Raw genomic sequence first — 25,668 nt, forward strand, 5'->3', positions numbered from 1 at the left:
TAAAATACATAAATATTAATCAATAAGTGGCAACATTAGAAAGTCTCTCCATGTACAAGCAGGAAGATTTTATTAGTACCCATTTTATTGTTTGTTAGTGAAGCTTTCGTTTTAAGAAGGGGGTGAGGATTTGAAGAAGTGTTAAAGGTTTACTCATTAGTACAGGTTGAGAAATTATGAAATTAGAGACGATTTTGACGTATTTGCAATTGAGGATAAAATTCGATCACGTGTAACTGCGACACGTAGAAAGAATACCAGAAGAAAAATGATTAATAAGATTTGTAATTATCTTCCATGAGGATGAAGACATTGCCGTCCTCGAATTCAGTTGTTTGAAGCAGAACTGTCTCGTGGCCTAACCTTGAATGGCACCAAGTGGTGTGTCTATTAAGATAGACGTATAATATACTTCACTCTAGCTCTGTTAGGTTTCGATAAAGGTGGCACTTCACGACAGACAAAGACAGATTGTTAGTTGCAGACGAAGTTACTTCCCAGGAGAGTGTACAGCACCAGAGTAGTTTGGAATATGAACTTAATTATTTCACCCAATTGATGTGGCTAAACATAGGGCAGAATACGACTGAGTACATACACAGAATGTATCGGCCTTCACATTATTATTGAATTGAATCTTTGTGTTTCACTAGCTAACACACTGTCCTCAGGCTTTACTGCCTGGGGACAGTGGCCTAAAATTTCACATTAAAGAAGCAAATGTAATTAATCTGACGTTTTACTGAAGGTATAAAAGTGTGCGTTATTTGGTCCTACGGCTTTTTATGATGAGAGAAAGAATGTCTCATGGAAGGAAGTACAGGCGAACAGTTCACCATACGAATTATTAATAACGGCTGACACTATAATATTTTAGATGAGACGGCGTGAAATTCTGTAATTTGTTCCACTTTCTCGCCTTTGTAAAAAGAATACAGCAAAAGAAATATTTGCTGAGAAACAGACGTATATTTTTTGTCATATTTGCTATCTTCTACGTGTAATTTTTTTTCTTTGGTATTGAGGGAAGGACGTATTCACATTGTGACAGGGTAGAATGCCTCCATGTTTGTCTGTATGTTATACTGTTGGAAGAGCCAGTTCTTTCCCAGATATTTATAATGCTTATATAGATTGTTTGTGTTTTACTAAAGCTCCGAGCTTCCGCAGACCTAAATTAAAACGCAATGGCTACATTGAATGATTTCTGTGAAATCCCAGTTATTGTTATTAGCACATGTAACGTTCTAATTTTATGTGGCAAAAACGAGGAAATGTAGCCTAGAGCCCTAGTGAGAAGCTTCATAATTTGCACTGCATTAAATAGTAGAGTGATAAAATCAAGGAAAATGAGGTGGCAACGTATTTATCCAGTACAAACCAGATGAGAAATGCATACAAAATTTTAGTCGGAAAATCCTAAGCTCTTTGGTAGACATAGGTGGAGGTGGGAGAATAACATTAAAATATGTCTTAAAGAGATCGGATATTTAGTGGCTTAGCGACTATTAGCTTGTCAAAAAGGATTCTGCTTCTTAAAGCTTGACTTATGTTATTTTTATACTTATGTATATATGATTTTGAAAGGCATGAGAAGTCAACGGAATGGATAGACACGTCACATATACTGCACTTGTACTACATATGAATACGGCGAACATTTTATACGAATGTCACCGTGTACTTCAGAATTTCCGTGTGAAATTGATGTATGTGTTTAATTGAGACTTGTACACTCTTAGCGAATGCCTGAGCAGTTGGATTGGAAGGGAGACTTCTAAAGATTGCATTTAAAATGCAAATATATCACAATCTGCCCATTTATAGACCATGAGTAGAAATATATTTTAAAATTAATTGATTAAAATGTAACTTTTGACCCTCTTTCGTGCCACGCTATAGTCGGATGCCTCGGAGTTTTCGCCTTTGCCAAGATTCTGGTGTGAGTTATCTCTGTGAGTTTTTAAAAGTTTGTGAAGCAGCAGATGTGATCTCATTTATGTAAAAAGAAAGATTTGAATACTTTACTCAATAAAATGAAGTGATGTCCTGCGCTTTGCAATGTTGTGCTTGTCCTCTGAAGATTAAATATTTATTGACATTCCTTAATATAATACTTACGATTGCTGGCATAATAATATCCGATTTGTTCATGCCCCCTTTGTACCTTATGAATGTGTCTATATACTAGCGATAAAGATCGGTGCTGAGGACAATTTTTGGGCCTAACGTAGGTGAAGTGACACGAGGCTGGAGAGTTGTTCCATATTTTGTTCTGTTCGCTAAATGTTATTAGGATGATTAAATGAAGATAAGGAGATGCGTGGGGTATATAGCATACATAGAGATGATTATTATATAAAAAAAATATTTGAACGAATAAAGAGGAATAACAAGACGTAGATAGGAGAATAATATTAAAATGAATCTGTACGCCTACTAAATTTTGAATTCGTGAACGGTGGTCTGCTTATCGTGCTCAGCTTGAAATAGAGAAAATACTCGATGTTCTACATTTATAGTAGTACCCGTGAACGATAAATATTTTGTGTTACCCGCAGTGGTAAAACCGTTCATTGTATAATCATGTAATACTGGTGCTCCATTCAACATTTGCTGAGACATTCGAACAGTTTTAAGGGAATCATTTACTTGACTCAGAAGTTACTAAAGAGTGAATAAGGCATGCGGACATTGTAATAATATATTTTCGTGAAAATTAAGGATGACAAAGGAATGCAAATAGCGCTGTTTTTCCAGCTACGAGGTGCTATTAATGCTCTTAGTACAGTTTGACCTGCCTGCTTGATTAAATAAGCTGACAGCTTTACTTCGCGAGGAGTAATTATTTTTGTAATGTGTTATTTAGCCTTTCATGACAAAATTACACTAAATTTCGATCCCTGGGTATGGAACATAACTACTCAGAGACATGGTTTCGGCTACTATAGTTCAGCCTGCGGAAGAGATGATAAACGTTCAAGACATTACGACACAGTCTTGAACAGTACCGTCATGTGTAAACGGAGTCGTGCACTTGCTGAACTAATGATGCTTTCGTTGTTGAGAAATGAGAGTAACGACTGCTCTGGATTCTCTTGGTTTTTCTACTTGAATGAAATAAAAGTGGGGTCGGATGACAGAATGGACTGTAATATAAAGAAGAAGGTGATATTGAAGTTCTGTGTACTAGATGTGAGAAACGTGTGTGATAGGGACAAAACGTATGTGTAGAAAGAATTCAGAGAATACGAATACGTTGTTACATAAGAATATAAAAAAACTTTCACACCAATGAAAATGAAAGTGATATGAAGAAAGGAAAAATGGGAGGAATATCGTTGAAGAGAATGAGGAGGTAAAGAAATATGAAAAGGGAAAGAAAGTAAGAAATAGCATACAATAGAGTAGACTTCAGATTAACCAGGGTTTAACGAAAGTTAAAAAATAATTTTTAAAATGTGTTGTAAAAGTTATAACGTTTAAAAAGAAAGAGATGAATACAACAGTGACATTATTTAACGTACTGACATGAATCAGCTGTTGATCAAACCTGAAGTTTACGATTGTAGAACCTTATTACTATCCGCTGGAATACTTTTTCAAAAATAGTTGGTATGCGCCGTATACTGACTGTATTAAATTTTATATAAAATCATTTCTGCTCTTAGTAAATCTTTAAAAATTTAAGTAGTGTATGTCCATATGCCAAAGTGAAAACCCTTCAAGAGGTACTGAGAAGTGGAGGTAGAAGTTCATGAATTTCTATCCTCTGCACTATATGAAGAAAAATGGTCGACAAAAGTTCAAAGTATCGACTGGATTTGAGGCCTGTTGGACCCAAAGCTGGCCCGGGCGTGGTGACAAATAAAAATTCCTACCCCCACCGCGAATCGAAACCCTGTCGTTCGGGACATCAGCAGTCGTTCTTCTGCCTGACCTAGTCTGATTCCTTTTAGTATTAATTGAATACTAATTCATGCATATGAAATACATATAAAAAGCTCATAGTAGACTTATGATTGCTAGATGTATTTTAAATTAAGACTGAAGTATTCCTATTTTAGTTCCAAGGTAAATTATGCGGGCAGAAATAGTCACAGTCTAAAAGAAAGATTGAAAAGCTAAATGAGATTTACGACTCAAGTATCAGTAGAGAAAATTAGAAACTAGCACAAAATATAAAAATCAGAAACGGCTTAGAAAATTTATATAATTTTAAGAGGTTATTTGTAGCGATAATAAATACCATTTCTAACTAACAGGGAGTCACAGATGGACCCGAATATTACACCGAAAGAGATGCAGGAGTGTAAGTAGGATGCCGAAAGAAACCACTAATGACTTACAGATAAGGAACCTTCAATATGAGCCGCTGCCACAGGATATTCCATAGCGGGTGAACGAGGTAATGCCAAATAAAATGGCAGGCTCTCACGGTGGCGAGTACGAAGATGCCCCTGGCGATAGAGGCAGCAAGCACCTCTGAAGTGTCTATAATCTCCAACCAGACTACATGGCCCAAAGGAGAAAACAGCCTCTTTTTTAGGCAATACGATATCGCGTAACAGAGGAACTTATTTTTACTAAGACGAGGAGCTGCGAAATTGTGCTCCCAATAGGATTTCGCTTCGCAGGATACATGTCTGAAACCAACATTTGTAAGCAGATGATTGCTAATGAAACTCTCTGCAGTACTACATTTCAGCATCTCCTTCCTGCCGTAGGAGCTAGTTAATTCGGCATAGAGCCTCCCATCTAAGTAAATCGTGTCCAACAATTTACACTGCATCATGTTGAACGTACAGCTTCCATTCTGTTTGAATGTTTCTCAGAGATGGGCCCTTTACACTTGGAGGATTAATAATTTGTCATGGTGTTCAAATGATTGAATTCATCACATTTAATAATTCAAATATCAAAACCGTCTTCGCCTTTTGTCTTACATGTCGTGTACCTGACTTACGGGTAAATGCAATTATTTAGAGAGATCAAGAGGTGAACCTGTGGAATGTAGCAATAACAATAGTAGCGCACATGTCTATGGGCACCGTATGTGCGATTATTCTACGGCATCTCAGATTAAAAATAGTTCACTTACTAACTATAGCAAAATATCCAAAGAATGTAACTAATACAATTGCATGTAGGTCTATTTTTCCGCTTGTATTTCTTGTATTTATAATAAATCTACATTATTCGACTCATACACACAGAAAGTGCATTGCGAAGTCTCTTTAAATAAAACAAAATAAAATTAGATTATGTGACAAAGATATATTTCAAAGATAGGCCAAGTAACTAACTTCTGAAACTACACCCATGCACCCTTGCAGCAGAGTAATTGAGACCCATAAGTAATGTCTGCAACAAAATATTCCTGAAATAATAAATTGTTGTGTGAATAAATCTTTTCTTTTTAAACCTAAACGGGAAAGTTGCAAAGATTTGTATTTATCCTCGGTATATATTCGAGTGTTCATACCAAACAAAAATTATAGCGTACGATTTTATAAAACTGCGGTTCTTCAAATGAAACCACTTCTGAAATAACCGCTGAAGCACAGAAAGGCCCATCAGAATTTTAGTGTTACGTGAGGATTAATGTTTCTGATCGAATTAAGCAGCCCACTCATGAAGCCCTCCTGGTGGAAATTCTCAACTTTTTAAGCGCCAGCGATTCAGGTTTATGAACCCATAGTTCCAGAATTGTAATTAGTTAAACGCTCTTGCAACGCAAAATAAATAATAAACCGGAAATTGTTGGTGCATGAGATTTGAAGGTAGTAGCAGGGAAAATATGATACCGTTTTCCATTCTAAAGAACACTTCTGACCGAAACAAAGTGAATTCTTCCTCGTGGCACTTATTGCTAGACATGACAATTGCATCAGTTGGTTAACAACTCCTGACCGACTGGAGCTGGCTAACGATGCATTTTATGTCATCGGTTCTCTTTCTTTCCAGCGTGTGAAGTACCTCTGCACCAAGAAAGTAAAACATAACACTTTTATTTTCTATTTTTATTTATTTATTAATTGGTTTTAAAGTGCTATCCGGGTTACTGGGAGAGCAAAATGCTGTATAAAGAGTATCCTACCACATTAAGTTTACGTTGATATATGCGACGAATTATCCTGTGCCTTTCTTTATGTCAATGTCCGCCCGTTTCTTCTGCAGCCACGACCTGCAGAACTCCTCAGTGTTCAGTTAGCAGTTACTCTTCATTACTGCCAACTTATCTCACCTCCACCCTCAAAAGAGCACACGCCCCTAAACTTCTACGGATCTTACACACGCTCCACCTTCAACCTCCACAACTTCTATTTGATTCGTCTCATGGAAGAGGTCTTTTAATTCCCAACCACTTTAACCCATCTCAGGTCCAAACCAATTTCTTAAAGAAAGTGAATTCTTTCAGCTTCATATAAATCTATAAGGAATAAGTAACAAATCACGTTAAAGTAACCCAAGAACGAGGAATGTGGCTTTTTTTGTTGGTAATATTCAGAAAAATTGATTTGCTCTAATGTCTGTGATTCGTATTGAACACATTACTGTCCGTGATATGATTTCTGTTGGGTTTAGTGCGGATTTAACATATGCGTAATGACAGGTGAACATTCTCTACAGATGAGATCATCAGTTCTTTCTTGCACAGTGTCATTTATTTAAGAGCATAGCGGTTTATATTTTATCTGTTCGTTATAATGTGGTCTGGACCTTGGATGGAGATCGACCCATCTCAGGCGTACATGTCTAAAAGATATTTCTGAGCTCCGTTAACAGTTACAAATTCCAGAGACTTGGCCGTGTCTGGTTTTGAGGTGACTCTGTGTTTATTGTTATTTCCATATTTTAGTAATTCCTTCACGTTTTCTGTCTAACGGAATATCGTCTGAGCTTTTCGATTGAGCCCTTTCATTATTATTTTCCTTTTAGTCTGCTGAGGCGTACGGTGCCATGAATATAATACGCGTACATGGTTGAAATCACATAGACATAAGAAACCTTTCATGTTAGGATCTTTTATTGATTCCCTAAACTCCTTTTTAATGAGAGGTTTTCTGTTTGTAAACTTTAATCCTGTTATTCTTGGGATACTGAGAAAACATGCTATGAAATTTTCTGTTGAGACTCCGAAAAGATCAACGTAGGTTTGTTACTAAAAAAAAGCTCTTTTATCATAAACAACATTTTTCAAGCAAATTACTTTTGTGACTGAGGCACATTGTGTTTCGTAATCGGTTTCTGTTAAGGGATTTGGACGGTAGAGACGTATTGTTCGCTGTAGGGCAATGAGGTTGATTTTCCGATAGTGTAAGCATGGATTGCAAAGTAAGTGCTTCAGAGAAAAGTGGATTCCTAAATTTATTTAAAAAGTGAAAGAATTATTGTATGAATGACTTCAGGATTTTAACAATTAAATATAAATATAAGCCACATATGTAGGTTATTACAATATTCGTTAAAATTTTACTGTTTTAAATTAAGAAGTCAAGAAGGTAGTGATGTGAAGGACATGCAGAACGCAAAGGTAACCAATAGTGCATAAAACGTTTTGTTTTTATAGCCCTGGGGGAAGATAAAACTTGGAAACTCTAGGTTGTTATAAGTGTGTGTTTTTATTCTTCCGTAATTAAATATAGGTGAACTTTTTTAAAATTTGTGGAGATGTAAAATTTCTAATTATTTATAAAATCATTATGACTGCGCTATTAATGTTATGCATATAAGGAACTCGGGTTCGAATGCTGCTCGAGGCATGTATGAATATAACGCTAGCCGATTTCGACGGCCGCGCCGTACAAATTGCCCATTTGAAGGTTCCTGTTTCGAATCCCGCTCGGGGCATTTAGATTTGTCCTGTGTGTCCTGTGCTTTAGTTATTTAGAATCAGTTGAGTCTAGCCAGGCCGGAATATTTGTTTCTTCAATGCAAAAGAAGGAACTTAGTTTTTCTTAACTTTGAGACGATAAGTGGAGTTTGAATCGCCGTGATTTCTGTTTTGCGGGCAAAATGAGCAGATTAGTCGATTTTGTGAGCCCATATTCTCTCATCCTGCAATAAAAAACATTTTTCAGGTGTTACTACGGTGCTCTGAATGACATTAAAATTTTAATCATACTGAAGTAGTTTCAAAATTCAACAAATTCACTTCAGTTGGGAACAATCTGTCATTACTCTAAATCACAAACAGATGCCAATTATTCAGTGTGTAATAAGTGTGATGCAGGTTAACTTCAAACCTATTATTTTTAAAGAGTACAATGAATGCATTTATCGTACTAACACTCATGCATAACCGTAAATGACAATGGTAATGTCTGGTTGTTGGAATTAGTTGTAGTGGGGGTATTTTGATGAAGTGTACGCGGTGCCTCACGCAAAATGTCGCTTTAACACTCCAGAACAATTTTTTGAAGTAATGTGTATGTGTAAACAGAGTGATTGAAAATTATTAACTACAATGTTTGGTCGTCGCTGCAATGTTAAGTGCTCAGAAAAGAATTTCCGCTTTTGGACGTGACAAATTGTGGCACAGCGTATTATTTCAGGCGTTTCTGGGATGAGCCATTTACTTTGAAGAGTGTTGGAAGAAAAGACGGCATGGTTTTTACTCTGTGTACACAGCCATTATCAGATGGAGAAAATAACATATTGAGGACCTTAATAATTTTCGCTGTACATCGAAAATTGTTAGTTTACGGTTATGAAACCTCACAGAGAGAGGCCATTTATGAGACCTATCTACTCTCAGATGGGAGAATGATGTTAAGATTAATATTATAGAAATACGTTAAAAGGACGCAGAGTAGATTCAATCGGTTCATGGCAGTGCCCGGTGGACACAGTAATAAACCTTAGTGTCCCATAAAAGATTGAAACTCTAACCCTGCAGAATGTTTTGCTGTAAAATTGCGAAGAAGAATGGGCACTTGACTTCTCTGAGAACTTTGTGTAATGGAATTTTTGACCTGGTAACAATTTTAAACACAAGATTTTTGAATGGCAAGGTGGAAATTACCTTCGGTTTATGCTGACAACAGACGGCATCAGATTTTGTAAAAATAATAATGTTATGTTTTTACGATTATATTAATAATATAGGGATTTAAATAGATTTAATTTCTCTACCTTTTTTGCATGTAATTTTTTTGCCGGGAACATTACGGTTTCACATTTGATACTGATTAGGTATTTCGATTTATGTCTCAAATTATGAGTTACATTTATGTTCCTAATTTATGAATAATGCAATTATTTCCTTCGTTTTGGCCTGTAACCTGTCGTTGTTGAGATGCTGACTGATCTAGTTACTAAGTAATCCGCCAGTAACCCTGTATTACGTCACACCACTGGTCGAAGCTGCTGAAATATACGTATGTGATCTTTATTGTCATGATAGGCTACCATTAATTAAAACGCGTTTGTCTCTAATTGATATTTGTTTAAGAAAAGTCGTGTGTTTCTGAAACACCCAATGAAGTATTAAAAAAAGGGTCAACCGCAAACCAGTATTCGTTCACTTGACGATCAGAGGGCTGTGATATTATACAAGTATGCGTGACAGATGGATCACTCTCACAACCATGAATGGCATTAAAGAACAGAGTAGGCCTTGACTTCACTGCCGATATGTGGCTGCTCATAAAATTCCACTTCTTCAGTGCCTGATATTGACGACTATCATTTATCTCTCTTTTACTCGACGAAATATAAAACAAATTATCAGTCGCGGTGAAAAAGACAGGCATTCAATCTCTCTCTGAATTGCTTTTTATAAAGCTTGTATCCAATAAGTTGTAGCGGATTTTAACACTTCCCGCAAGCTGAACAAAAATATTTAAATTATACTTTCATAATTTAACGAAATATATTACATAGTCTGTTTACTGTTTTTTCAGCACATTTTTTCGTTTAGTTAAAGCGATGTAACTGAACAGAAGATGGCTGGCTGTCTTCAGGGCTGTTGCGCCGTGTAGTCTTGCAGACGTTTAGCGACGTTTCAGAGGTACGTGCTGTCTCCATCATTAGGCGGTTGAATAATAATGATGGATGCAGCAAGCACCCCTGAAACGTCGCTAAACGTCTGCAAGACTACACGGCGCAACAGCCCTGAAATAGCCATCTTCGGACTCGCCGCTGTCAGAACTTGAAATCTCAGTTAACTGAACGGAGTATATGAGGGAGTTGTGGAGTCGGTAAGTTTGGAAACGGTTGTATGTGGAACATTTTTTGCAGTTTGAAGCGTAATGTAAATGAAACTATTATTTGTGTTAGTTCCCCAAATCGCTGCTCGTCCTCCTGTTCCTGTGGTACTGTCAAAATGTTTCAGCTTGTTTGGTTTGCACGTTTCTTTGTTTGTAGTTTTAGATCAGTCAAATTAGCCCAACAAATATGTCTGCAGTGGAGGTACGATCTGACGATCGCTCGAATCAGCGCTCAGCGGTGTTTCCCTATAAACATCATTGGCTTAAATTCACGTGTTTGCCAGGCGCATTGACGCTACCACAGTACAGACATCTTTCTGCCTGCCTGTCGGAGAAGTCCACATCCCGAGCAGTGCATGTTGCGACTCTAAGCTTCAAGAGCTGCCTTAACACCGAGGCGAGGCCGGGGATCATTAGACCGGGACGCTTTACGTCACTGTTTGCCTCTTTCGTGGCGGAAACGAAATCGTGTCATCTTCGCTTCTGTCTGCGTGCGTGTTTATCGCATTGTTGGCCTAATTTACGACTCGCGTAACTCAACCCTTGCGCTGTGGTGTTTGTTGCCTTTATTTCTGTAACGCGATGATTCCCGCTTTCGTTATATTAGATCGCCTGAAACCTACTGGATGTTCCAGTGGGTTAGGAACTTTTCTGTAATCGTAGTTCTCCGTGTTTGGATGACTGCCGCTTGTTGCGTCCAAGATTATTGACATATTTGAAACTCCGTCTTTCGGGGATCAACCGCGTGGAAAGTTTAAGATTATCCGTTTCGGCAAGCATTACAGTTGCTATCTTCAGGGTGTATGTAGTGGTTAGGCGTTTGTGACAGTATTATATAGGACAGACAGTAGGTGGAGTGTTTATTTTTAACCTCCCACATTCCTATAGGTCCGTAACCCGCAGTTATTTTTACGCAGCTGTCAGATGGGGCCCGCGGGCCGGAGGGTGCAACGATTAGAATTAAGTACTTCGGAACCTGTTCAGTAGTTGTCAGTTATAGCTACGTGCTGAATCACTGTCATTAGCAGATTATCAAAATCTGTAAACATTGCGTTATTAATCGATCTCGGATTATTAAAAGGGCTTATTAGTAATAATGTACGAACTACGCTGCGAGCCGGACTGCATCCTGTTCGCGATTTACAGTTGCCCACTGTGTCGCAGATTTACGTGTTATCTAAGCAACGTAAGCACGATCACATTCGAAGGGGAGTTTAAATCAGTGCTGTGGCATGTTTATGGGAATTCTGTTAGGTTGTTATCGACACAAATCGAGACAAATTTAAATTGACAAATGATAAAATTATATTTCACATCGTCCAGTATTATCCATTCGCATGATCATAAATTATTTCATTAGTTGGCACTGAATTTGGAAGTAACCTGCCAGTAAGTCAGAGGGCGTTCGGCCAGAATTTTAGACTCCAGGATAATAGGCCTACAAGATTTAAAACTTTTACAGACGCTTCTGAATGAAGCTTTCTTTGGCGATTAGCCGTGAGAGCACGGATTTCGTTTCCAACGTTTTCGAGACAGATATTAGCTTCATAATGAGAAATTGATGTGATTTCAGTTCGTGAAGATGGGAGAAGAGAGACTCACCAGAATGCTGGAAACTAACACACACACACACACACACACGCACGCACGCACGCACTCCTGTTCTTCCGGGAAGATTTGAGTCAACTAACAGCAATCAATAATGAAACTTGGAAAGAGATACTATGTTACTGGGCCTTATGCAATCTGTTACACTGAACGTCGGTAAACTAATGAACAAATTTGAGCTGTTCAGCCTGTTAAATATAATATATAAAAGCAAGATGCATATTTTTGGATGGGTTTGTTTGCACTCCCAGAGCCCTAAAATTTCTCAGTAATGTCGCTAGATAGTAAAATTTTAAGATGGCTGTCTTCTTGGTTGTTGCGCCGTGTAGTCTGGTAGAAGTTTCCAACGTTTTAGAGGTCCTTGCTGCCTCCATCGTCAGGGCGATGATGGTGGCAGGAAGAACCTCTGAAACGTCGGTAAACTTCTACCAAACTACACGGCGCAACAACCAAGAAGACAGCCATCTTCAGACTCACCGCCGTGGAAACCACAAATCTTCCATAGTAAAATATTAATTTTCCAATTGCTGCTAGTATCAGGTCGGTTTTATAATTGCTTGTGATATGGATGAAAGAAACCTTGGTGTAGGGGAGGGAGGGGAATACGAGAGAAGGGATGGAAGGAGACAGGGATACAAAATGATAAAGAAAGAGAATGAAGAAAATAAGGTATGATTACATGAAGGAAACCATTTTTCGTGTAATTTGAACGGATATTTTCCACTTGTTTATACATTATTGTGAAATCTGTAAGCCAAATAAAAAGTTCATTGGGTCTACAGATGTTAAAATGCGCGGATGGTTTTATTTTCTAACTTGATAGGCTATTTCACTGTGCAACCAATACGTACTCCCATCTCTTCGTCTTAGGACGAAATATCACTAGCCACAGAATACATATAAAAGTTGCCAAGCAACGACATCACGAATTGGTTTCCCATTCTTCCGCCATTGCACAGCAGTATACGAAGCTTACAATACCATCTCATATGCACGACACGCAGTGATGTACGTTCGAGAAGAGAGAGTGCTTAAAGACCCATGTCTCTTCAATGCATCAAGTCATGACCTTTCTTCGTCTCTCTTCCCCCCCCCCCCCCCCCCCCCATCCAGCTTCACGTTCCATCTTCTACACACAGTTTGAGGACGGTCTTTTTCTGAAAGGCAAGTGCTCCTGGAAAGCATTCCCTTTCATAGCACCAATAAAGCTGCCACTCTTGTCCTTTCTATCGTGGAGAAAAAATTGTCTTTCTATTCAACTATTTTTATTATACAGAAAAGAACCAGCGGAAAACAATTTCTTCGCATAAGAAATCTTTATGAAGCTCCATTTTCTCTCTCTCTGCCTCCACTGCTCCTAGTAAAGCAAGATTCAATGCCGTGGTATAGTTTTTATTAAGTAAGGGAAATCCTGACCGGCCTCTTATTTCAGGAGCGTCTCGTTTCTTCGCGTCTGCCTCTTGTCTCTGTCTCCAGTCACTGCTCTTGTACCATTCCTTAAAAATCCCTTACCATCGTCCTCCTATTCCCTATTTTCTATTGGCACGCTATCTTGCGACTTGTTTCGAAATAATGGATCCTTTCGCTTCAGAAAATTCAATTTAAATTTTAAAAGACCGCCGCGCTACCCCCTTCAGGCCTCCTTCAGCCGTTTCTTCATGTTATAGACTAGCTAAAAAAAACTTCCATAGAAATCGCTCAATAAATAGGCTTCTGGGGTGAAAGAGTGGTGGGGTGAATGTAGTGCAATCAGGATACCGATTCACTCTACTTGTCGATGCGGAAAATGACAGGTATATAGGAAAACCAAAGATCATCTCCGAGACGTATCAACACAGCGTGGGGAAATGTGGCTCATGTTATAGACGGCGGTGCCTTGAGGATTGAGGAGAAGTCTCTGAATGGATGAGGAGCTGTGGAAGAAGGTTCAGGGGATGTTATAATGAAGCCTCGACCTTTACGTGAATGTAGCGGAAACTTTTAATTTTGCTCAACATCCTGCAAAAACAAACTAATGACGCAAAATGTTGTTGAAAATCTGTAAAGAGCAAAAATCCTATAATGGTATTTTGGGGTGCAGAATCTTGCAAACAGAAGACGCGAGAAAATCCAACAAACAGACCTCACTCACTTTATGAAGGTTTCACCGAAATACATCAACATTTGTTTCAAATAATGTCTCCGTTCTTACCTGCTTGTTCAGATGTTTATGGGAAATCGATTTTTGACAGGAAAGCATCTATTCATAGGGCCTTGACGTTTTGTTACAAACTGATCAATGAATGCATTGTATTGTCTGTGTGATATTTATTGCATGTGTTGGTTGTTTGGTGATTATTTTTAAAATCTCTGTTTTAAATTGTTGTTTCCCCACTTAATCTCTTGAATAATTTGTTTATAATTTTAAAAAACCTTAGCAGGAATTGTCTTTTTTAGAGCTTTATTATTAAACTAATTTTGAAAATTCTGTGTTGATTGGCCTTAACGCTATTTCACCACTAAAGTCGACATCATCAATTTGTAAGCACAACGGGTTCTGTATGAATTTGAATGTAAAATGGTATCAGGACGACCTATAGTGGTTCTGCCTTCATATCAAGTTTTGTCTGTTTACAAGTCTTAAAGAGACACACGAAAACATCCTTTTGGAAACAAAAAAAAAATCAATTTGAAAGGTTGTGGCTGTGGTAGAGGACTTGGTGACTGCGCCAGTAAAATGTTGCGGTGAACACCACTACGATATCAGCCTAAGATATCAATGGAGCGGGGTCGTACGTGACGTCACGTAACGCTGTTCAGTTGTTTGTAACCAACCTTCCTTATCGCGGCCAATTAATCCCCCAGTAATACCACTGAGAAGAGATCATCAGACATATCGACCTTGCACGTCTCACAAAAACAATTAAATCTTTCCTCAGCTCTTGAGTCTGCGACTGGCTAGAAGAAGAAAGTAATGAACCACGAGTTGGAGGAACATAAGTCGCTGGCTGCTTGCATAATATGCAATAGAACTCATGATATCAGTTTTGTACAGCATTGGAAATGTGTTCCCTTTATCGGAATGGGAGTAACTTTGGATTGTAAGGAAATCGTACTAACGCGGTGTATGCACGTCTGTTTATTGCTCAGTGGAACAAAATGAAAACAAAAATGGCCACTGAAGACGAAGAAAAAGTTCCAAACTTCGTGTCATTTGAATTCTATAGTCTAAGTAAAACAGTTTCTTGAAGCGTAGTAAAAAGTTCGCTGGACTAATTTGAATAAAGTAAACATCCAACAGGACATTTTTCAGTTTGCACTGCTTCCAGTAAGATGTTAAGAAGTCTCGTTTAAAGTATGCTGACTTCTCGTTTTGCCAACGGGATATGGTCCTTGAAAGTTGTTCGTTAAGCGAAAATTTGTAGAACGAAAAGAAAATTCTCTTTATTCGGAAAGCTGTAATTGGAAACACGGCGACTGGATGTAGTTTTTGTATTTGTTAAGAAGGGCCTAAGTCATTGTACACTTAATTTGATTAAAACCCTTCTTACTGAGAAATGAGCATCTGTAATATCGAGGGAAGTAAAATGTTGGCTGTAGAACACATTAATTTATTGTGATGAACAGTAGCTATAATTATGAACATCAATGCTAAAGACAAACACATTGTATGGACGAAATAAGTAAGCGCAGAATGGAACAGAGAAAGGAAAACAGAAAGGGAAGGTATGATGAAAGAAAGGAAATATTGTACAAATGGAGGAAGGGATGACGAAATGGAAGGGAAAAATGACAGAAAATAAGACAAAAGACAGGAAGGGAGAAAGAAATGTACGAAAAGGGAGGGGATAAGAAAGAAAGCCAAGAAGAAAGAACCACGAAGGGAGAAGTAAACAAAGGCGTGTAGGAAGGAAGTAAGAAATGGAGTGGAACAAGCAATGTTATAAGCCTGTTACCTGATATGGGCATATCCAGGCGGAGTTTGGTTTGTGGAACACTGAGCATGCTACACGTGGTGAAATTGCAGCGTAATTAAAATAAAACAGAACTCAGCGGAGTGCCACACTTGTGTTTGCAGCACCCCGGATTTCAAGACGTTTCCTGAAACTGACGCCAGAAACAGTAAAATGACATATTTATCCTAAAATGCATTTTCACCGCGTCTCATGAACAATAACTGACCAGACTACAATAGAAAAAGACCCGCGTGTGAATGGATTTTCATCCAGGAGACCATGATGATGCAGTTGCAGGCGTGATATTTGTGTGGACGAAACAATGGTGACGAGGTATGTTAATTGGCACATACAGTTAACGTCTAATGTGTCCCAGAACACTGAACTACAACGAACAAAGAGAGAGAGGTATTTAAAGCCGTAAATTTGTCCCTCAGTCACGTCCATATTCAGTCATACAAAATAGTGTAAGGATGGTGATAATACAGAAGGGCTGTGAAGGGAGATGAATGAGTGTGGCAGAGGGCAGTGTTAGAACAAGAGTGTTTGGGTGATTTTCAAAGGCTGGAGGGGTATTAATTGTTCTTTTGCGAGGATGTAGTGTTTGATAAAACAGAGTGGTAGGGGGGTAAAATTCCCCCTGGTCATTCCATAGCATTGTTAAACCGAGTTTAAAAACGACATGAAACAAATCATGGTTATTACGGTCCTGTTACAACATTACATAGCACGGACCCCAGTTTCACATCGCTGCGAAAGCAAACACATTTCCACTCTCTGAGTTTGTTAAAATCTTGTAAAGCACTGACATTAAAATTACATATTATAGTAGCTCTGTTATATACGTCTAAAATTGTTTATATCGGTCTTAGATTTATTAAAATATAAGGTTGGGAATGATATGTAAACATTCGGAAGGAGCCGGCCGTGGGCCTTTGAAGTATATTCGTAGCATTTACATGGAGATACTGAAAAAAGCCACGAGACTCTCAGGCAGGACAAACGGAAATCTGGTAACTTTGTCGTTAATCGAACTGCGTTCCTCCCGAATACGTCCTCCTCGTTGAGAGTGAATCAGTGTCCACTTTCAAACCAGGCGGCACTGGTATTGAATCAGAAGTAGCTATGCCACACAGTCAAAAACCTGTGAAGAATCTTAGAGGCATATCTTTGGATGCGACTGCCGCGCTGGTGGTGGCAGACTAAGGCTCTCTGATTCTTGGGTAAACATTTGTAACAAAAAGCTTAATGGTAAAACGTAGTCTCCAGGTGAAACTTTTGCACACAAGGTGTCAGGCGTTACAAATTTCCTCCGTATATTCGCGTGTGATAGGCGATGATTGATAGTAGCTTTCACGAGTATTTTTTATCCGAAGATTTCTGTCTTCTGGGTTATTGCGCCGTGTAGTCTGGTAGATTTCCACCAACGTTTCAGAGGTCGTGTTGCCGATGAATCGCCCTGATGACGGAGGCAGTATGACCTCTGAAACGTTGGTGGAAATCTACCAGAACACATGGCGCAATAACCCAGAAGACAGCAAACTTTAGACTCGCCACTGTGAAAACCTCAAATCCTACATTTTTTATCCGGTTTCTTTGGCTTCTGTGCGAATACATACGCCTATATGAGAAGAAAATTTAATTTGTTTGTTGTAATTTAGAATAAAACGATTCATAACATACTTATACCACTTCTGCCTGAATACAAAGTTGCATAGTTCGAAGTGCTTATGGACATATAAGTGAAAAAAAATTGGAATATGTGTGTTATAAATTTGTATTATTAACAAGTTCAAGACCTCCACAAGGAAAGTTTGATGACAAATAACTGAGTACGAGTATGTTATCTTGGGTTCAGGAGTGCGTGAATCCATTTCCAGCAACAGTCAAAGGGATGCGATGGTTTATTATGGAATTACTCGGCCACATAAAATAATTGAGACCGGAGGGTAAAGATGTTATGCCGCATAAATAAGATAATATTTTAAAATCAATCACAAAATATAATTAGAGACGGCATATGCATTCCGAGGGTCACAAGTTGCCGGAATACCGATAATCTGAACAAAATGATGTCTCTGTAACATAAATTAATTACCTGAAGAGAGCGAAAGTAATTTCCGAAATGTGTTATCTGTATTACGTAAAGCGAGTTTGATGCATGTCTACTTTCATTGCATGTTTTGTTTCTTGTTCTCACAGAGGAAATGGGAGCGGATCTTTTGGAAAATGCTTCGGGAAATAGCAGCCGACTATACAGCCTGTTATGAATAGACTGATATAATAGGCTGATATAAAAAGTACTCAGTAATGACGCTGGGTTGCAGCATGTTCTGTGCACGGATGCGAAGAATAATTTGCGATTAAGCGTGTGTAAAAGCTTAATACTACTTAATGTGAGTTTGTGAAGTCGCTTAATGGTGAGAAATGTGGAATATTCAGGAATTTGTTTTAGACGACGTGGGGAGATGTAAGAAATGAAATGAGCGATGCGGACTCTGGGAAAAGTGAGGAGGGACGAGGAGACGGAGATAAGGAAGAGATGGGGAATTAATATGTGAGTGAGGAGAGGACGATGTAAAAGATACGATAGAAAGGGGGGCGGAAAGGTGACGATAGGAGATGTGAGAGGAGTGGAAAATGCGTATGGAATATAGGTTACCTGCGACGGGCTTCGCTTGTGGGTAAGCTGATATAGATATGAAATGAGCGTAGAATTTGGCGAGAAATCCTTCTAGAAAGCGTGTACTTGCAAGACCGAAAATGAGATGGGAGGATAATATTAAGATGGATTTGGCGAAGGTAAATTTTTAGGGTGGGTGGTAGATAAAGCTTTATCAGGCTGTTCCCAATGGCGGGCTGTGGTATTAGTGATGTCGAACCTTCTGATGCTTAAATTACGATTTTTCAGATGCCACTTCTGGTCTCATATATAGTTAGATCGATACCACTTTTAAAGCTTTGAAATTCAGCAATCTGACAGCGGGAAAGCGCGTATGCGTCCTTTTCTTATCTAAAGAAATATCACACTTATACCACCAACTGCATTGCCGATAACGTGAACCGATCCAGTAACTTCTCGTCCAATTTCTGCCGATTCATGTATATCTGAACCTTATAAACCCTTAATTCCTACCCATAATCATGTAGGAACGCATCTGTGTAGCATCGTGCTGTAGGAATGACTAATAAAACAATAGTGTGTTCAAATGGAGCAATCTTCTCTGTCTCAAAAGTGCAGAATTTTGTGTGAGAGTAAATGAATGGTACATTCTGTTATCTGCGTGAATCATAAATTAAGTGACATTAAATACCATATTTCCTCGATTTTAAGACGCCATGAACTGTAAGACAAACCCTTGGTTTAGTAATAGGGTTTCAGGAAGAAAGACCCTGTGTCGATTCTTAGACGCCATAAAATGTAAGACGCACCCCGATTTCATAAAATATAAATTTAAAAAAGAAGCGTCTTAAAATCGAGGAAATAGCCTACGCTTGTATATTTTCCGTGATGTTTCTGGGTTCGTACAATATTATAATAAATTCCATCGCTACTCTAGTTGTATTGAACATGCTCCTGTAGCAGACACGGTCTGCTGAGCTATCTTCTGTGCGCTTTCCAGTTTACTACAGGCTTACCTATACATTTAAACCTTAGCTACCATGTTCACTTAATAACTATACAGTAGTATTTTTCAGTGAATAATTCCAGAATTCGTAATAGCAAATTACTATCACTGTCTCGGTAATCCAAGTGGACATTTCCCCGCCAGATTCTGTATGCATTTCTTCTCTCCCGATCTAGCTACGTGCTCAGCTCATATAACCTTCTGGAGTTCACCTGCACGAATTGATATGAGACAGGTTCAAATATTTTCCTAAATGTTTCGCTGTCACACAGTTGTAGATTTTCTTGCGTAAAGTAGGAGACACACCCTTACGTATCAAATTTGGTTGGTCCTGATTCTCAGTGGTTGAGAAGTATGTGGAATGGTAAAAAATGGTGTCCCGCTACACGCCATGTTGGTGCTTTGGGTCGGGGGGGGGGGAAGTATAGCTCTTATCCATTCTTCACTTCGGCACTAGAAGGGGGTGAGTGGTCAGCAGAACTCAGGACCCCAGTACCCATTGGACAAGAGGCTAGGTGGGCATCAGAGACTATAAAAAGCAGATGAACGCCTATAATTGCTATAAATGAAGACCACAAGCATTGATATATGCAAAAGATAAAACGCGTTTTATCTCTTCTTAAATATTCGATTTTTGCCTTTGTAAATAGGGCGTGTTTGTTTCCTTGTACCTTCGCAAAGCTTTCTCCTTGTTGAGATATACAGAGTGATTCAAAAAGTTAGGGCCAAACTGAAGGAGCGTATAGAGGGACTCGGAGAGAACAACTTTCGAATAGGAATCCGTGTCCTCCGAAGTTATCCTGAGTCAGTCGAGGCTGTTGAAGGTAGGGAAGTCTGATAACATACCGCTGAAATAATCTTACTTTGCTATTCTCCTACTAGCTTAATTTGTTTATTAATGTACAAAGATTACATTAGCAATCTTAAAAACCAAATTATTTCAGCGGTGTGTTATCAGACTTCCCTACCTTCAATGGCCTCGACTGACTCAGGATAACTTCGGAGGGCATGGATTCCTATTCGGAAGTTGTTCTCTCCGAGTCCCTCTATACGCTCCTTCAGTTTGGCTCTAACCTTTTGAATCACCCTGTATAGACTAAACGTGCCTGAGTTGCTACGTTACGGAATGGTCAATTACAGCAAGTGGCTGACTGCCGTCTAAACAATAAAGCAATCTAATCGCGATCAGTTACTGCAGGCGATTTAATGGAGTCGCAAACTCTGTAAAGTTGTTTGACCTCACTAATTTAGTTGTTACATTTAATATAGGTCAAGGCGAGAAATTTCGTCATTGAAAATTTGTAATGTAAACATGGACGTAAGTTAAAATAATAAAAGAATGAAATTACCAATAGTTATTTAGTCCAAACCTTGCAATTCTTTAATCACGATTCTTCTGTTAACTCGTACTCTAGAAAATATATCGCTTTATGACACGAGTCGGATTTTTGTTTCTTGATTTAATTTCGTTTCCTGGTGCAGAGTCCTTGAGAAGCCAGCAGTCGATTAGCTGTTCAAGAAATCATTCACATTTTTGGAAACAGAACATGCACACAAGAGGCCGAAATTACTATTTCTTGGGCCATTTGAATTCTGCTCAATTATATTAATCAGTATCCATATTAATAACATCCTCCCATGTAAATCTGTCTCCCAAGTGGGCCTCTCTGAAACGTCGGCAAACTTCTACCAGGCTACACGGCGCAATAGCACAGAACAAGCCGTCTTCGTACTGACCGTAATGAAAACATAAAATCCTGCTGTATCTTTGTTATTTCCAACATGTTAGTCTACTAATTCTCTAGAGGCCAAATGCACAAGAATACTGTAAGCTGAGCTAGCGATCGCCATGGTTGCATGGGAATCCAGAACAATTTCTTGCTTGTTAGTGGCAGTTGTAATACGACAGAGGGATAGAAGTTGCGGTAGAAATACGCGGGAGCATCTGTGTTCTAATTGAATGTCAATATCACTCGTCCTTATCTTTGTGTTATTGCACCATGCTTCTCTTGCTTTGTGTCGAATAGAACCAGGAGCCTATCATTATATTCTTCCGATAATCGTCTCTTTCAAGGAAAAGGATCGAAGTTGTTTAACGCCGTAACATATCTTTAAGTAATTTTGCTCGAAGCAGGTGCACATTTTATTTGGTTTTATATTTTCTTCTCGTCCACATGAGCTATATGGAATTGGCTTATTGCCCTTAAAATATCGAATTATCAATATTCGTACTGATGTCTTAAAAAGGCATATATGTTTTGTATTAAGGTAATTATTTCAGTAAAATATGTTATGATATGTAAGTCTATGGAGCGAATTACTTATTTAGAAGCTGTAAGTTGTACGTCTTGTCAGCAAATTGTTTGCTTCTTGTGGAATCCGAAGAATTATTACCGTACACATAAGAGTCTGCCACTGGTACCCATTCAAAGCCACAAAAGTCCACACACCCTCTTATCAATTATCTTTAACATTCGTTGTAATATTATCTGTGAATATACTTCTGTGTTTGCCAAGTGGTCTTTTGCTTTGAGATTTCCTACTAAAATTTAGTATGTGCATTTCATCTTTTTGTTTAATAAGTGAAATGCCTAATCCTTTGGAAGGTTACAATTAACCACCACAACAGTGTTTTTTATTTAACCTTACCCAAAATCGTACAGTGGAGTCCCGATTATCCGATCTTCGTCGACGTGTCATTTTGGAATCTTTCTTTTTTTCAACAGTCAACCAAGGATGTAGCAGAATGAATCACACCCTCACCACGCACCTTCTACATTTTATGTACTCAGTTGCTACAGACTTCCTACTGTTCAGGTGCCGGCAAAGAAAAGGAAGGAGGCTCAGAACCAAATGTAAATTACTCATTTCTTAAAAAAATAAACTCTTTCATTCACAAATTTACATAATTTTTAATACAATTGTTTATAAGACTTTGTTGATTTGATTATATTTTCTTCGTAATTTAATAGGAACGAAAAATGATTTTTTCTTCTTCTGTATTTTCTGACATTTTCGATTATCCGACCGTCCTTCTGCGTCGTTTAGGCCGCACAATGTGGACTATGATGTATTTCTAAATGAATCTAGGGAAAGATTCATAGGTTAAATACTTCAGCTTCTAAATAGCGTTTTCTGTTTCTAGATACGACGCTGGGATCTGTGAGTTCACAGGCTACAAAATGTGTTCAAAAATAAGGACGAGAATTCTTTACCAAAAAGAAGCAATTGTCTCCTTTTTAAGGAACTAGATATGAACTCACGTATCTGTTTAAAACGTGAAATTAATTTCGTATTGGTAACCTACCGGTTCACCCGAAAGAGGAGAGATTTATTGTAGCTGACTATTTATAAAATCCGAAGAGACCTATAACAGCTGACTATATTCGTTCTGTGCGCAGAATTGCTTTTATTCTCACATTCATTTTATTGAAAAATGACAAAGCAGTTTTTTTTATTACTTTATCGACAAGGGACCGAAACCATACCTGGTCCCCGAACACTTAGCAAAGACCGCCCACGTCAGATTACTCTTATTTCATTCAACAAATTTGTATTTTCTGTTTATTCATGATTTATTTAACGACGATTTCAGATACTCAGATGATGAAGTTGAATGATAGGATTGGTGGTGAATAACGGTCTGTAATGACTTTATTTAAGGTATTATCCCGAACGAACTTCATAGTCTCTCTGGATTTTACATTGTGGGTTGTTACTTGCTTTCTGTGATCTTCTGTTACAAACTTACCCCATCATCCGTTCATTTTATACTTCCCTCCGGCGGTAGAAAGGATTTACACTCCTGGTCAGTGAGGCTATGTAACTGACGTCATAGTTTCATCACAGTTGACAACAGAACACGTGACATTTTAAAGCACATAGCTTCCGGTCTAGTAAAGTAAGTTTGAGCGACTGTTGAAGCAGAAGATACATAATACGAGTTTAAGTTGAAATTGTGTATGTACCGACGAGAAAGGAGACGCAGTGGTAACTGAATATCTTAAACGCAAAAGGACAGAAGCTACAGATCACCAAAGACAGTAAAGATATCTGTTAGAAGGATGAGTTTGTGAAGTGACAGTTTATAGCATGGATAATTTGAAATACGTTTCGGAAGTCGGGATAACTCAGTGCAGTGATTAGGGTGTGAAGGGCTGGGCGTCCGGGGTTAGAATCTCGACATGAGAAGGAATTTTTCTTTTGCTACTGCATCCAGGCCATCTGTTTTCTTGTCTACTGGATACGAGAGGCTCTATCCTCGGTGCGTGAAGCTAACAATTCGTACGCCATCGACTGTCGACGTTAAGAATTCGCATAACTAGCCTACTTACACTCAATACACGTCCTCATGGCACAGTGCTAAAATCCCTTCATTACCGAGTGGCAAATACCGTCTGTTTTAACATTAGGTAACTATGCATTTTGCTTACGAAATACATTTACAGGTTTTATTATCTTTCTTAGAGTATACAGCGATTATTTCTTTAAACAGCGTTAACCAATTGATCGTTGTAATTTCTGTGCGGTACGGACTAAATTTTTAAATATGAATAGTCGTCTTCAAATTGCATATGCTTGTTTTTGTTCCTGTAATGTTTTGTTTTTGTCTTTTGTGTCAGGAAAATTTTTCTACAACATATTTGAGAGGGATTTGTTGTTGCTGAAAAGGATGTGAAATTAAACATGACGTTCTTATTGCAACACTGCGAGTGTCTAGGTCTGTAAGGAGTAGAACAAATTCTTAATTGATCCAATATGTGCAGTGTCTGAGAGTTACTGGCGGAAAGAAAATTACTTATTTACTGTGAGGTTTCAGGTTCTCACGGCGAGTAGTAGAAGATAGTTGTTTTCTGGGATGTTGCGGCACGTAGTCTGTTAGAAATTGACCGACATTTAGGAGGTGTTTACTGCCTCCATCGTCAGGGAACAACGTGGCTGATGACAACCACCTTCATACTTAGACAGCAGTTATCAATGTGCACTAATAATTAACGACGTAACATTTATTGGTAGTATCATTGGCATGAGTTTCAATTTAATTTGGCGAAGTAGCAGAATATTCGAACGGAGTTTCCCAGAAAATGTCAGTCTGCTTTTAGTCTATCATGGAGGCTCCGTACCCCTTGGAATATACTTTTCAAAATGTCTACGTGTGTGCAATAAAAAGATAGTACACCGATAATGGCGATCAAATGTAGTGTCCATTCTGTATGCAGAGCCAGAAGCTATCTTTTGAAGAGCATCTTTACGTGTCTTGGTGATCATTTCGCCGTTACAACTTCATTTCTGATGATATGGTTTTAGACGTAAAATTCAAAACTGCTCTTTCCTTTTAGACAGGCATATACTATTTTTACTCCTTGCTCGAACCACTTCTCTTAGTTTCCAGCAGATTCATTTTATTCCCCTCACGTCTCCAATCCATCACTTTGATCCTTTAAGAAAAGAACTGCTTACTTTATTCTTTCAATGGCTTCTTTTTTACAATCATTTCAAAATCTTCCACCTATTTATAATACCCTCCGAAAGATCCGGAGAGAATAAACTTTCTTAAATATTGGCAGAACCAAGTATTATAATATTGAATGTGGTTTACACAGTAATTTCAGTCGCGTGACATGAATTGATGGAGCATAAATATCTTAGTATTGAAAAAAAATTCTGAATACATTTATACACTTCCTCTTAACAAACGTTGTTGCCAGGATGGTTCTAGTGGTCTAGCTAATAGAGTAATAGATCCCGGTTTCGATTCCAATCGTCGCCTTTAATATTATACTGAGGAGATAATGGTAGATACCTTTATGAAATAACATCGCTTACCTGAACTCCCGAAATGCCTTGAATATCTGATACGGACTGCATCAGACAACGGATGGTGTCAAACGTAATATTCACATAGCGCCATAAATGGATGGAGTGTTTATTAGACTAACAGAAACTGCCTCAGGACACGGCATAGCTCATTCAGTATAATGACTCGTCTACGGGTTGAACGGCAGGGGTTTGATTCCTGGCAGAAGCAGAGACCTCCACCGTGTTCGGTCTGTCCCCGGCTGCAACTCAGCTGTCTATCCAAAAGATACCGGGGTTTTTTCCTCGGCAGTAAAGCGGTCTAGGTTAAGAATGCATGGAGTTTTACCTCTGCTGAGCTGTAAATTTCCTTGCGTGGTGCAAAAATAAAGACTGGAGACATATTTACGTTTTCAAAAACTTTCCCAGGTTGAACCCCGCTGTTTGAAATATTAAGGCATGTAATAATTTAGTTGTCTAATTGAA

At 38.4% G+C, this 25,668-nt stretch overlaps 1 protein-coding gene and 1 long non-coding RNA gene across 6 annotated transcripts in view; one reads left to right on the forward strand and one right to left on the reverse strand.

Moving 5' to 3' along the window:
* Positions 1–25,668, forward strand: part of loaf (low-density lipoprotein receptor domain containing lost and found) — a 195,988-nt gene that overhangs the window by 70,888 nt on the left and 99,432 nt on the right. The window lies entirely within an intron of this gene.
* LOC110827137 (uncharacterized) lies at positions 7,598–25,486 on the reverse strand. Of its 3 annotated transcripts, none has more exons than XR_002542227.2 (4): positions 25,213–25,486; positions 23,138–23,301; positions 22,036–22,195; positions 7,598–8,061 (listed from the first exon to the last, which is right to left on the reverse strand). It is a non-coding gene; the product is annotated as an uncharacterized LOC110827137 (long non-coding RNA). The 3 variants fall into 3 exon arrangements; XR_002542229.2 differs by lacking the exon at positions 7,598–8,061 and adding an exon at positions 20,731–20,896; XR_002542228.2 differs by lacking the exons at positions 7,598–8,061; positions 22,036–22,195 and adding an exon at positions 22,320–22,472 and having other exon boundaries at positions 25,213–25,481.

This window comes from Zootermopsis nevadensis, unplaced genomic scaffold (genome assembly GCF_977971745.1).
Source record: "Zootermopsis nevadensis isolate Lab colony 2312 unplaced genomic scaffold, Znev_1.0 Znev_ptg000021l, whole genome shotgun sequence".
Classification (NCBI taxonomy): Eukaryota; Metazoa; Arthropoda; class Insecta; order Blattodea; family Termopsidae; genus Zootermopsis; species Zootermopsis nevadensis.